The 11,562-nt window shown below is 39.0% G+C and overlaps 1 protein-coding gene across 27 annotated transcripts in view; it reads right to left on the reverse strand.

Annotated features, from left to right (window-relative positions):
• Positions 1–11,290, reverse strand: part of epb41l3b (erythrocyte membrane protein band 4.1-like 3b) — a 55,588-nt gene extending 44,298 nt beyond the window's left edge. For 19 of the 27 annotated variants that reach the window (XM_039815004.1, XM_039815000.1, XM_039814993.1 and 16 more), the window contains exon 1: positions 1,501–1,634. The gene's annotated coding sequence lies outside the window, so the exon portion shown is untranslated. Of the gene's footprint in view, positions 1–1,424; positions 1,638–10,871; positions 11,074–11,126 lie in introns of those variants that run through there. The other 8 variants (XM_039814988.1, XM_039814992.1, XM_039814985.1 and 5 more) reach the window with 6 other exon arrangements.
• Positions 11,291–11,562: the final 272 nt, after the last annotated feature.

The following is an 11,562-nucleotide window of genomic DNA, read 5'->3' on the forward strand; positions in this document are numbered from 1 at the left end:
TGTGTCTCTGTGATGCTTAGTAGTAAGTTTGCTGTGACCGAATCACGTTATTTGTAATTTTTTTCTTATCTACTGTATGGATAAGGGATAAGGACAGAGAGTGTTGTATGTTTTAGAAATCTTAAAACCCTCTTAGACAAATTTGTGATTTTGAGTCGTATAAATATAGCTCATATGCATTGACTTGGTGGTTCATGCCTGTGAAGCTACACTATTCCTACAGAATTTGGGTTTTGCAGATATATCTTGATCATCATCGAATATTTACATATATACACACACACACATATATTTATTATATATAAACATATTTATTATATATATACATACACACACACATATATATATATAATAAAAAAAAAAAAATATTATATATATATTTATTTTTACATATATATATATATATATATAAACATATATATATATATATAAACATATATATATATATACACACACACATACATATATATATATATACATATATATATATATATAAACATATATATATATATATAAACATATTATATATATATATATATATACACACACACACAAACACACAGAATATCAAACAATGTCAGCAGTTTTTTTGGGGGAAATGTGAGACAGAAAGACAATTATCTCAATATTCTAACACACTGTGTAAACAGGTTAAAGTAAATTTAGGCTGTGATCAAAAGGTACACTGTCAATGTATCAACAACGAAAGCCTCCAAACAAGGCCGACGATGTGGCTGCCTTTCAATGCTACTGCAACAACAGCTTACTGTGCATCTTAATTAAATTGTCAAGTCAGACTCCGGCCATTGCATTCCCTGCTTACAAGGATGTGAGGATGCTAAAAAAGGACCCATAACGTGTCATCCTGCCCCTTACCACGCCTACCGCACTGCAGATCAAAAACATCCAAGTATGTCATCTTAACCCCCGACTATTTAAGGATTTTTATCAATTTAACTGTACTCAAATGTTACAGTGTCTACCAGTGACTCAGCGCTGTCATTCACTTATGTAGCCTACAACACGGGGGATTCAAGGTTGGAAAAGCATCTCTACTGTTTAGTTTTCACCCATTTTCTGCATCGAAACTGGAGCACGTTAGCCTACAGTAGGCTACCTTAAGCGGCTTGTTGCTTTGAAATATCCGACTTTTAGTACAAAATAACGGCCGCAGCACATTCAGCAACCAAAACCAACATGACGCTACAATGTTACGCACCAAAAGGCTACAATGCAAAAACAGCGCGACAAAAGGTTACGACCAACGTTTCTGACACGGTTAGCCTGGTCCACTCGACTTTTCCGCCTGAGTGTATACATTAGAAGTGTATCTTAACGTTAATTATCTGTCATCGGCCCCGGGTGTTGTGGTCAGACGACCCGAATATGGCAAGAGTGGAAATAATAGACAGATTTGAACAAACCGGGAATCGTGCATCCCTTGTAAGTTGCTTCAGTGTATGATCAGAAGAGAAAAGCAGCAAAAGAAAGGCTTATTACCAGGTAAACCGTCCTCGTTCAGCTGGTTCATGCGAGTTGCATTCGTAGTGGGCTTCTGTTTCCTGACAGCGGTGCTACTCTGCTGCAGTTCCCCCTCTCCACCAGCCTATCAAACTCCACTATGCAGCTGAGTAGAATTGTGGGATATCTGGACAGCCGGGGCATTCTTTTAGCAGCCCCCCCCAACACATAACACGAACACACACGCAGAGCATGGCAATTGATGGCACGAGATGTGTTGTTTTACTGGGAAAAGGCAGCGAAATGTAGTTACATGAAACTGAATCAGTGGTGGAATGTAACACATAGGCTACAGTACTCCAGTACAATTTTAAATTTGTTGTACTTAATTGAGTAATCCAACTGTATGCTACTGCATATGGATGAATTAGCTTTATTCATTAATATACGCCATGTTTACAATGCACCACTTACAGCACAGCGCTAACAATGAGTCAACTGATATATTGATTTGAGGACTAAATAGTTGCCCACTGTTATAATAATTGATTCATTGTTAATGTCATTTTTCAAGCTAAAAATACAAAACTTCTCTGGTTCCAGCTTCTTGATTGTGAGGCTTTTGTGTCTCATGTAACAGTAAACTGAAGATCTTTGGATTTTGGACAATTGGTTGGACATAATATGACATCCCCCTCGGAATTTTTTAGTATTGTCCTAGATTCTATAGACCAAACGATCGAGAAAGTTAATCAGCAGATTAATCGATAATGAAAATAATTATTATCTGCAGCCCTAGATGGCACAAATTCATGTAAACCGCAACAATAATTATATGAATATACTGTATTTTCAAATGATGTGACAAAAAAGTCAAAAAAAAAAATAATTTCACAATCACAATGTATAAAACTGCAGAAATTAGAAGAATACTAATTGAATAGTCCATCATCACACATACAATTAAACATATAGCATATGCATATAGTTGCTAAAGATTAAGCTACTCAGTAGTATGTTAAAGTAGTTAAAATGAGCTAATCCTGGACCAGCCACAACATACAAATGCTTCTCAAAGACTTACTGACTGTATGCACCCAGCCTGGAGCACTTTATAATATTCTCCAAATTGAAAAACATAATCCAAGACATAACAAAACAAGCCAATATAGTGAACACACGCACACCCCTCCTCGAAGTTCATACATGTGGTTGTGCATGCACAAATACAGACATAAAAGCAAGTTTTTAATTAGTGTCTGGGTTGTTCCCTCTGGGGGATTTGAGGGTTTTGCCTCCTGCCTCCCAGTGGGAACTTGACCCAACTCGGTCACCCATTTAACTTTTATTTCATCTAATTGCACTCATGCTCAAGAAGTATACCACATGCCAACACTTACAGTACAGTACACTATGCAAATATAAACACACAGTCAAGCACATTACGACTTTAAAGAATTTTTTGCTGCAGTCGTACATGAATTCCCTAAATAGTGACTGACACATAGCAAGCCTGTTTTGCAGATAGAGGGTACATGTAATGACACACACAGTGCAACTCTTTTGTACAGCAGCTAGACATCTGGCTACTTGGCTCCACCAATGAATGTTTTACGTTGAAGACATAATTCACATCACAATCCGAGGTGATTGAGCTACTTTGTATGCAAATTTTAATTCCTAAAACACCAACTTTACAAGCCACCATCAGTAAGGAGAGTGAGGTATAGAGCTGCAGTAGCTTAACAATAGATGTGACAAAATATTCCTGCAACCCTCAATACTCGGAAGAGAAATAATAGCTGAGGAGGACAGTCAGGACGATAGTTTTTTCAATGTGACACTGTAATAAGTCATGGCAGTGTCTTTGCTGAGTCTAATGTGATAGCTCCTGTGACCATAAAAGGTGGATGAGTGTGCTTTTACTTAAGTGACGATATAAGGAGAGACAGCCTTACAGGTTCAACGACCATTATGATAAAAGTAGTTGTGACTATTTAATACCAATACCACATACTGTAACTCTATAATTTAGTTAGTTTACTCTATAAAGGTTCTTTCACTTCCCCCTTAATTTCTTGTTTTTAAAGCACTGTCACATGACTGCAATTAAAAACCTTGCTTAGAGCATTACCACAATATGTCTCTCTGAGAATACACACAGTACATTAAGCAGTAACAACTATCTAGAATGTCTGCTCTCTGCACAGCCAAACAATAGCTATCTACATTTAAAGCATGTGGAGTCTGGCACAGTATTGTCATCAGACATTGCTCATCATGGTCCGTCTGGCCAGTGGGTGGTGACTGTGCGCCTCTAATGCAGTAAACAATCTTACATTGGAAATGAAGGATTAGCTTGTCTCCAAAGGAAATATCAATACTCAGACTGGCAAACGGCTAACTGCAATGGAGCTTTAATTTATGAATCTTTCTGGTAGTTGGATGTATTTTTCTGACTTCTGCAGATATCAAGTCAGGACAAAAACACAAGACACAAGGCAGCACAGGCTTATCTAGCCAACCTGACACAACCAATGTAACATAGCACTCAAAGCAGAAAATATTTAAGCAGATTTCATTTCTATTTACAAATCTTTTGATCAATGTGTAATATAAAACAAGAAGCATGCTTTCTTTTTAGTGTTCACTGTGCTGGAATTGACAAATGATCTATGGGAAGTTTAGATTAAATGGAAACACTCTTACAGATAACTGACCCTTTAAGAAAATGTTTGCCGCACAAAGATTCATAATAATTCAAATCAGGCCCACACCTCCATAGAGATAACTGACATTCTGAGTATTTTACGGTCTACAAGTTCTCACTCTCTGTATGTATAGTGACTTGCAGATAAGTGTGAGGGCAAATCTATGACTCCTCAGAGCCTCCAGAACAGCCCTTGGTCAGCAGAATGATTAATACCACACAAGACAGACAACATGTGATCTCTGGACTCTACTGAGCTTATGTGGCTGCTTAACTCTTCACTTTTTTCTGCTGCGTACAGACACTTAGTTCCTCTGCTCCGAAGCCTGACCTTGAACTTGGGTAGCCTTGAATTCCAATGTGTTTTCTCTCAAGTATTAGCATAATTGGGGAACATAAGGTTACAGTACGTTTTCCTTCTCACACAAAACTAACTAGCAATACTGCCACTGTCTCTTTTAATTTACATGATTCAAATCTTACAGGAAGGAAGTTGCATTATATTGATCTCCTGCTTACGCAGCAAGTTGGCACTTGATGATGAAGTGCTAAAGGTTAAAGTCAACTGAAGCATATGAAATCAATTAATCTGAAATCAGTTTTTTTTTTTTTTATGTAAATCTTTGAGACCAAGTTTTGGGGGGGAACAACATAAAATTTGAATCAGCAAATCCTAGTGTGTATGGCAATGTGTATATACTCCGTCTCTAAAATTAGTAATCTAATGAACCGCATTACAGCAATCCAATTTCCAGAGCTGCGGTCAGATCGAGCAACCTGGCACTTCATCAATACATAATTATACTGAAGCATGTTCCTTACAATACATGGCGAATCAGCTGTGTGATCTTATCAAAAAAAATAAAAATAAAAAAGAAATAGTCAAAGCCAGCATTTTCTACCATCCCCGGGGTCTGGAGGAAAATAATTGCTGGTCTTAAAGGGTCTCTGCCCAAACACAGAATTACATCTCCATTTTGTCTTTGGGCTTGTGGACACAGAGACACCACAACAGTGACTTTACTGGGCCCTTTCTACACTTTATGATGTATATTAAATGTATGTCAACCTATGTTGTCTTGAAATAAAGTAATTTCTAGTTAGAGCATTCTCAGGCTGATGTTTCAATCTTAAAAACCCTCCATTGTCTAATATATGAATGTACTAATGAGCATGGAGAATGTATGGTTATCATGTTATTTGCTGTATGCAGGTCAGCAAGCAAACATGCCAAATTAGAGTCAGATTTTGACACCCCCAAATAGACCCCCTATCTTGAGAACACTCATATGACGCTACACCCGCCTATTAGAAAAGTCTTTCATCTTGACTCCCTTTCATGTAAAGCCAAAGTTACATACTGCAGATTAATGTAAAAACGGATTATTACTACAATGGGGAAGACACTCCCTTCTTGTTTTTCACATGTAGGAAGCACATCTTATCTCGAGGAATTGTGAATGTGCTCTGCATTTGTAACCTTTGGAAAGCAGCAGGCTAATGATTATGCCTGTCAAGTGATTGCAGACCAGGCATTTTTTAGAGAAAGGGAGGGGCAGCACGTGTGGTTTGAAAAAAATAAAACTGCAGCAAAATTTAGAATTATTCTTTCCTTTTTATGGATATCAGCATTTCAGCTTGGAAGAACTATCTAAATAGCCTGACGTCCAAGCAGAAGTGTAGTGGTTGAGGTAGTAACTTCACTTAATTGATTTCATTTTGACAACATAGTCCAAGTTGGAGGTCTCTTTTCTGTGTAAAATCAAACAATATGTTAAATCAGGTTGTTTTTTTATGAATCTTGTTATGTGCAGTTTTCATCTAGACTTTTACTTTTATCTTATAAACCTTAATAAATTACAATAATCACTTCAGTATGTACAGAAAGTAAAACAACACAAGAGTCTACAGCCATGCAAGCGGCTATGAGGCTTTACTGCAAAGCGCCGGTTTGAGCTAAATGTTAACATGCCGATGTCAAGCTGTCCATCTTAGTTTAACGTTAGCATGATAAAATGTGCTAAATTTGGCGGATATTAGCTTATTGCAGGTATATTGTATTGGTGTAAACGTTGGCCGATAAGATTTGAGGTAAACCTTTACAAAGTTTATATCTTGGTCACAGTTTAAAACATTTTTGTGGATTGTTTGTTTTGTTATGTATGTAAAAAAATAAAATATCACGCAATATGGACCACACTCCAAAATACCGATATTGGCCGATATTTTTTTTTCTGTAAACAATTTGATGTTTTCGGTGTTTAGTTAGATAATAAATAAAAAAAGAAACAAAATGTGGGACAGATGGTAGTTCGGATAACATTAAGCAAGGACAAATGGAAATTCAGTGCTTGAATGTTCATAGCAAAATAGCAAACCACTGCAATGGAGTTTTTTGAGAGGAAACAAAAGTTCCTTTACAATAGCACATTTGAGGAGGACTTTAAAGAGAGCCCAGTCCAACCCTTACTCTCCACTATAAATACTCTGTCATCCCAGGAGCTGTAGCTTTATAAGGCAAAGACAGCCCCATGCTGCTCTCAAGTGATCAGGCAACACTGGGAGATAACGAAACACCCAACAAGCTTATCTCTCCACTCAACAAGATTGAGGCCTACATGTTATCTCTGCCAGCCTTCCGAAGGCCTTGGTGATCGTAAGCAGCACTGCACTCACGTGTCGAGTTCAGCTCACTTCAACTGACTGAATGACTGCACACCTGAGGGCAAGACATCTGTGTCGATGGTTTCATTTGCATTTTGCACTTTATGCTGCTGCTCTTGATTTTATAGTAAAAACAACAAGTGAGCAGGTAGAAGTGATCCTAGTCTCGCATTGCCAGACCTTCCTCCACAGCGCTGCGGAGGAAGGTCTGGCTAGTCCACACAGCATTCCGGTATGGGAGAAAAACGTGCTGTGGTTCCTTAGCATTTCTTTAATCCAATCACAATTGTCATGGGCGGTGCTAAGCCACAATGCCGCTGCAAAATAGCCTCGGGAAGGAACTTGTTTTGGTGGAACGTGTACGTTCAAAAGTTGTTTTAGTCGTGCAACACAAAACTCAGATTGGACAGATAGTCTAGATAGCTGTCTTGATTTACCCTGCAGAGATCTGAGGAGCAGTTAACCATAGTCCTCAGAAATGGACCGCAGTTTAAAATTCCAACACAAAGAAAGCAGAAGGTAACGGACATCAGGGCGAAAAAAGCGTGATCCGGTGGAATTTCTGGTAGCACAGGAGCAATCCTGTTGTTTTCTATCACAATTTAGTTCAATTTTCAATTCTGTGTGACTATTCAGTGCTTTCAAGTTCAAAAAGTCTCTCTCGGGCAGCAACTATGGATTATGGGCAGCAGTAGCTTAGTCCGTAGGGACTTGGCTTGGGGACCAGGCACCTCCTGGGGAACTGCTTGGAGCGCTTGACTAAGGCAGTCCCCTCACTCCGACATCTCTCCATAACAATAAGGCATGTCTATAAGTCCTGTGTGTGCAGGTGTTTATTTCGGGGCTATGTGTGTGTTTTCAACAATGGAGTTCTAAATTGCTTGTTTTGTTCGACCAACAAACTCAAATATATTCAATCTACAATGAAATATGGCAAAGAAAAGCAGACAGTTCTTACATTTGAGAAGCTGGATCCCGCAAATGTTTGGCCTCTTTGTTTGAAAAGAAAAACTGAAACAATTAACAATTTTTGCTGAATGCTCTAATTCTGTTTGTTTTTTTCTTTTTAAAGATTATTTTTTTTTTTGCTTTTATTGCCTGTATTTATAGGACAGATTAAGACAGGAAAGTGGGAGAGAGAGGGGGAATGACATGCAGCAAAGGGCTGCAGGTCGGAACCGAACCTACGGCCGCTGTGATCTGTACATGGGGCGCACGCTCAACCAGGTGAGCTAACCAGGTGAGCTAACCAGGTGAGCTAACCAGGTGAGCTAACCAGGTGAGCTAACCAGGTGAGCTAACCAGGCTCCCCGGCTCATGTCACTTTTAAAGTGTCATAGGAGGTAATTTTCATTCCACTGGAAGTATAATAATTGACCCACCATCCGGAAGGTTGTATAATGTAATAATTCAATTGTTGGCTCGGCCCTTTTATTCATACAGAAATTACTTTACTCCAACCTTTGCATGTCTTATCACTAAATTGTGATAATACCAGAGATTTGCAGACTGTTTCTTTTAACCTTCAACTCCAATTTCTGACTCACACACAATTGCCCTTCCATAACCTTAATTTCATCAAACACAGCTCAATAAGTCATAGCATCAAAGAGCATCAGGTAAAAGAATGTCTTCTCCTCCAGTACAATGCCAGGGCCATTGATCATGAACTGATCTGCCAATAGAATTGATTTAAATTCCCAAGATGAATAGGTGGAGATAGTCTTTATCACTGGCAACATTACATCAAAACAGCAGTAGGAAATCTCTCCTGTGGAGAGATGTCTGCAGCAGAATGAGCAATAATTATGAACATGAACGAATGAATGACCTTGAGCCACAGAAAGAAGATTTAATCTTGTTATGTCATCCTCACACTAGGCAAGGAATGAAATAGCATTACAAAAGGGAATTTCTAAGGGGAATACATTCCTGATTCTGAGCAAAGGTAATTGGGGTCACAAGATGTTCTCTACTGTAGGTCCCCAAAACTGCCCTTTCAATCGTAGCACCTAAACAACATCTTCAGATGTAATACCTGATGAAACAGACAGTTTTTGTACATTATGCTGCATTTCAGTCCGTTTGGAATTTCCCTGCTGCTTGCCCATAATTACAACCTTCCTGCATTTAAGTGTCCCAGCTTGGAAAAACCAGGCAAGAAACATGGTCACCCACAACATTTTAATACACTGTCCTCAAGTTACAGCTGGTATCGCGTAATTTACAGTATATATGACAGTGTTTACTCGCTGTAATCTGTGAGTGCAACTTTCCATTTCTTTTTCTCACTGGCTCAGTTGCACCAATCAGGATATACAGTAGCAATCAGAATCTGATGACAGTTGGTGGGGTGTTTGGCCACTGTCAATCAAATCTAATCAAACTGCAGTTTCACAGTCCTGAAGAATATTAACTGAGTTTTGAGGTCAAACTTTTAACAAATAATACCTAAGGATGCCATGAATATCTAAAGCGACTATAATCAATACTATTATACCGCAACTTTACTGTTCATTACTGTTCTACGGTTCACTCTCACTGCTCTAATAGTGATGTTTTTGGCAGCATCAGGCAGTTGCTCACAGTTAAGAGATTAGCTGGTGAACTTTGTGGAGCATTTTGCAGCTAAAGACACATATCTCCCTCAGGAGTTGGTTGAGACCAAAACGACTCTAGATGAATTATAATGCTGCACACTGCTGGATGGGTAAATAAGCAACTGTTTGCTAACAAGTTTGAAAGGTGATTATATGTCTAATTGTTTCTGCTGCTCCCAAGAGGCCAAACAAATGAGATTTGAAGTCACAATTTTTAGGGGTGTTTAGGGGCTGTTCACTTGTACATTTCTGACTTTGATATATCTCTATAAAGCAGCATATGAGCTTTGGTTTCTGGCTTTCGTTGTGAGAGAGTTTTAAATAAATTCAAGTACAATTTGAAGGAGAAACACTCTTCTTTTAGGGAATCCATTATCATTTATTATTAGTCTTTAGTTTAAACCTTATGCCCCAGCTCTAAATACAGACAATTTCAAATGATACAAGATTAATCTGAAAGGGAATTACACTACCTCCCTTGCTTATATGGCGTGACATATAGCAAGTACATTTTGCCTACTAAGGTCTCTTAAAGACAAGTAAGTCAGTCATGGTGACATCAAAAGTACCAGCTCAGCAAATGCTTCACAGTGGAAATTGCAGGATTGTACACGCAACCACCAGCCAATGAACATGACACAGACAAGTCCCATGGACTTTGCCCAGCCTTATCTTCCTGGTTCTGTACATTCACCTTTATCATTCAGCTTCATAAACATATGGACCTCGGCGACATTACAAAATGACCATGCAGTAAAGTTTAAGTAACTCCTTAGTCTACATGTACAGTTAAGAGATTATCAAAACAAAGAGCGTTTCCTTCATTGATTCATGCACATTTCTATTTTGGGGAGATTATAAGTGGAACCACATGTTGTGATGACTTCCTATTTCCGAACTCTCTGTCTGTGCCCAGCAGATTTTTTTATCAGGTGTGTGTGTGTGTGTGTGTGTGTGTGTGTGTGTGTGTGTGTGTGTGTGTGTGTGTGTGTGTGTTTGCTTGCTCAGCAAAAAAGGAAGGCATTAGTTAAGAAACCGCATAAGAAAAACTTTGATAAAGAACTCAATTAGCATGTTGGAAAGGGTCTCAGAGCAAATGTTGCAGAGAATTCATTCTCAAGTAATGTTAACACCAGAAAAGCCAAGGAAGTAGTAGTTTTAAAATATGTTCACATGTAAAGAGCTGCTTCACTAACCGCTTTGTAGAACCCGGTAGTTAAAAAAAAATGAGGTAATGAAACATTCATAATGCCTCTAGTAACCCTTAACCCTCAAAATGACACGTCGGCCTTCTGTTTGACCCTATATAGCCTTAGAGCCGCTAAAACTGATTTCTCTTTTAATATGCAGACATGTCTTTGTCTATTATGTCTGACCTGTCTCAGTGTTTATGTGTCACACTTCCCGTTTTTTTGTGAATGAAAGCTAGTACTCACCATTTCACATTCCAAGAAAAGCAGCAGGTCACAGTGTGTTGGAACCCCCGGTGTTTGAAGCAGAGAAACAAATGAAAAATGAAACAAAACATTAACTGAGTGGATATACACGTGTCAGGTTCTGGAAAATACCCTTAAAACAATATCAACGCTGCCCAAATCATGCAAAACTTAGTTAATGTGCTACTGCCCAGTAACCGTATTGATAGGTAGTGAAGTTCAGCAGCGCACAAACAACTGAAATAAACACTTTACCTGATTCTTATGAGAAGGAACAAACTCCGTAAACACCAACTGACACTTGTGTACGTGTTACCGGAGACCAAGGAATTCCGACGCGGGGCTCGTCCGGGTGGAAAGGACCAGACACCTGTAAGCGCTTGCTCTGGCAAACCGTCACAGAGACTGGACCGAGCTAACCCCGCCCCTCCTGCCTTGAAAAACGGCCCCCATAGTACTCCTAAACGGGCACGCCCACGATGACGACGCAGACAGCATAGTCACAGTGCCACCTGGTGGAAGCCTGCAGGAAGAGCGGCGTGTTAGATAATCATCTGTGTCACGTACATGAACACTAGATGGCCTCGTTAGGCTGAGCAACATACTTCTTGATAAAGTCTGCGAACCAAAGACAATGTCCCTGAAAGATGACTGAACTTCGATAGGTAATGTTGATAACATATAGGCCTGT

This window comes from Perca fluviatilis, chromosome 11, assembly GCF_010015445.1.
Source record: "Perca fluviatilis chromosome 11, GENO_Pfluv_1.0, whole genome shotgun sequence".
NCBI classification, from domain to species: domain Eukaryota; kingdom Metazoa; phylum Chordata; class Actinopteri; order Perciformes; family Percidae; genus Perca; species Perca fluviatilis.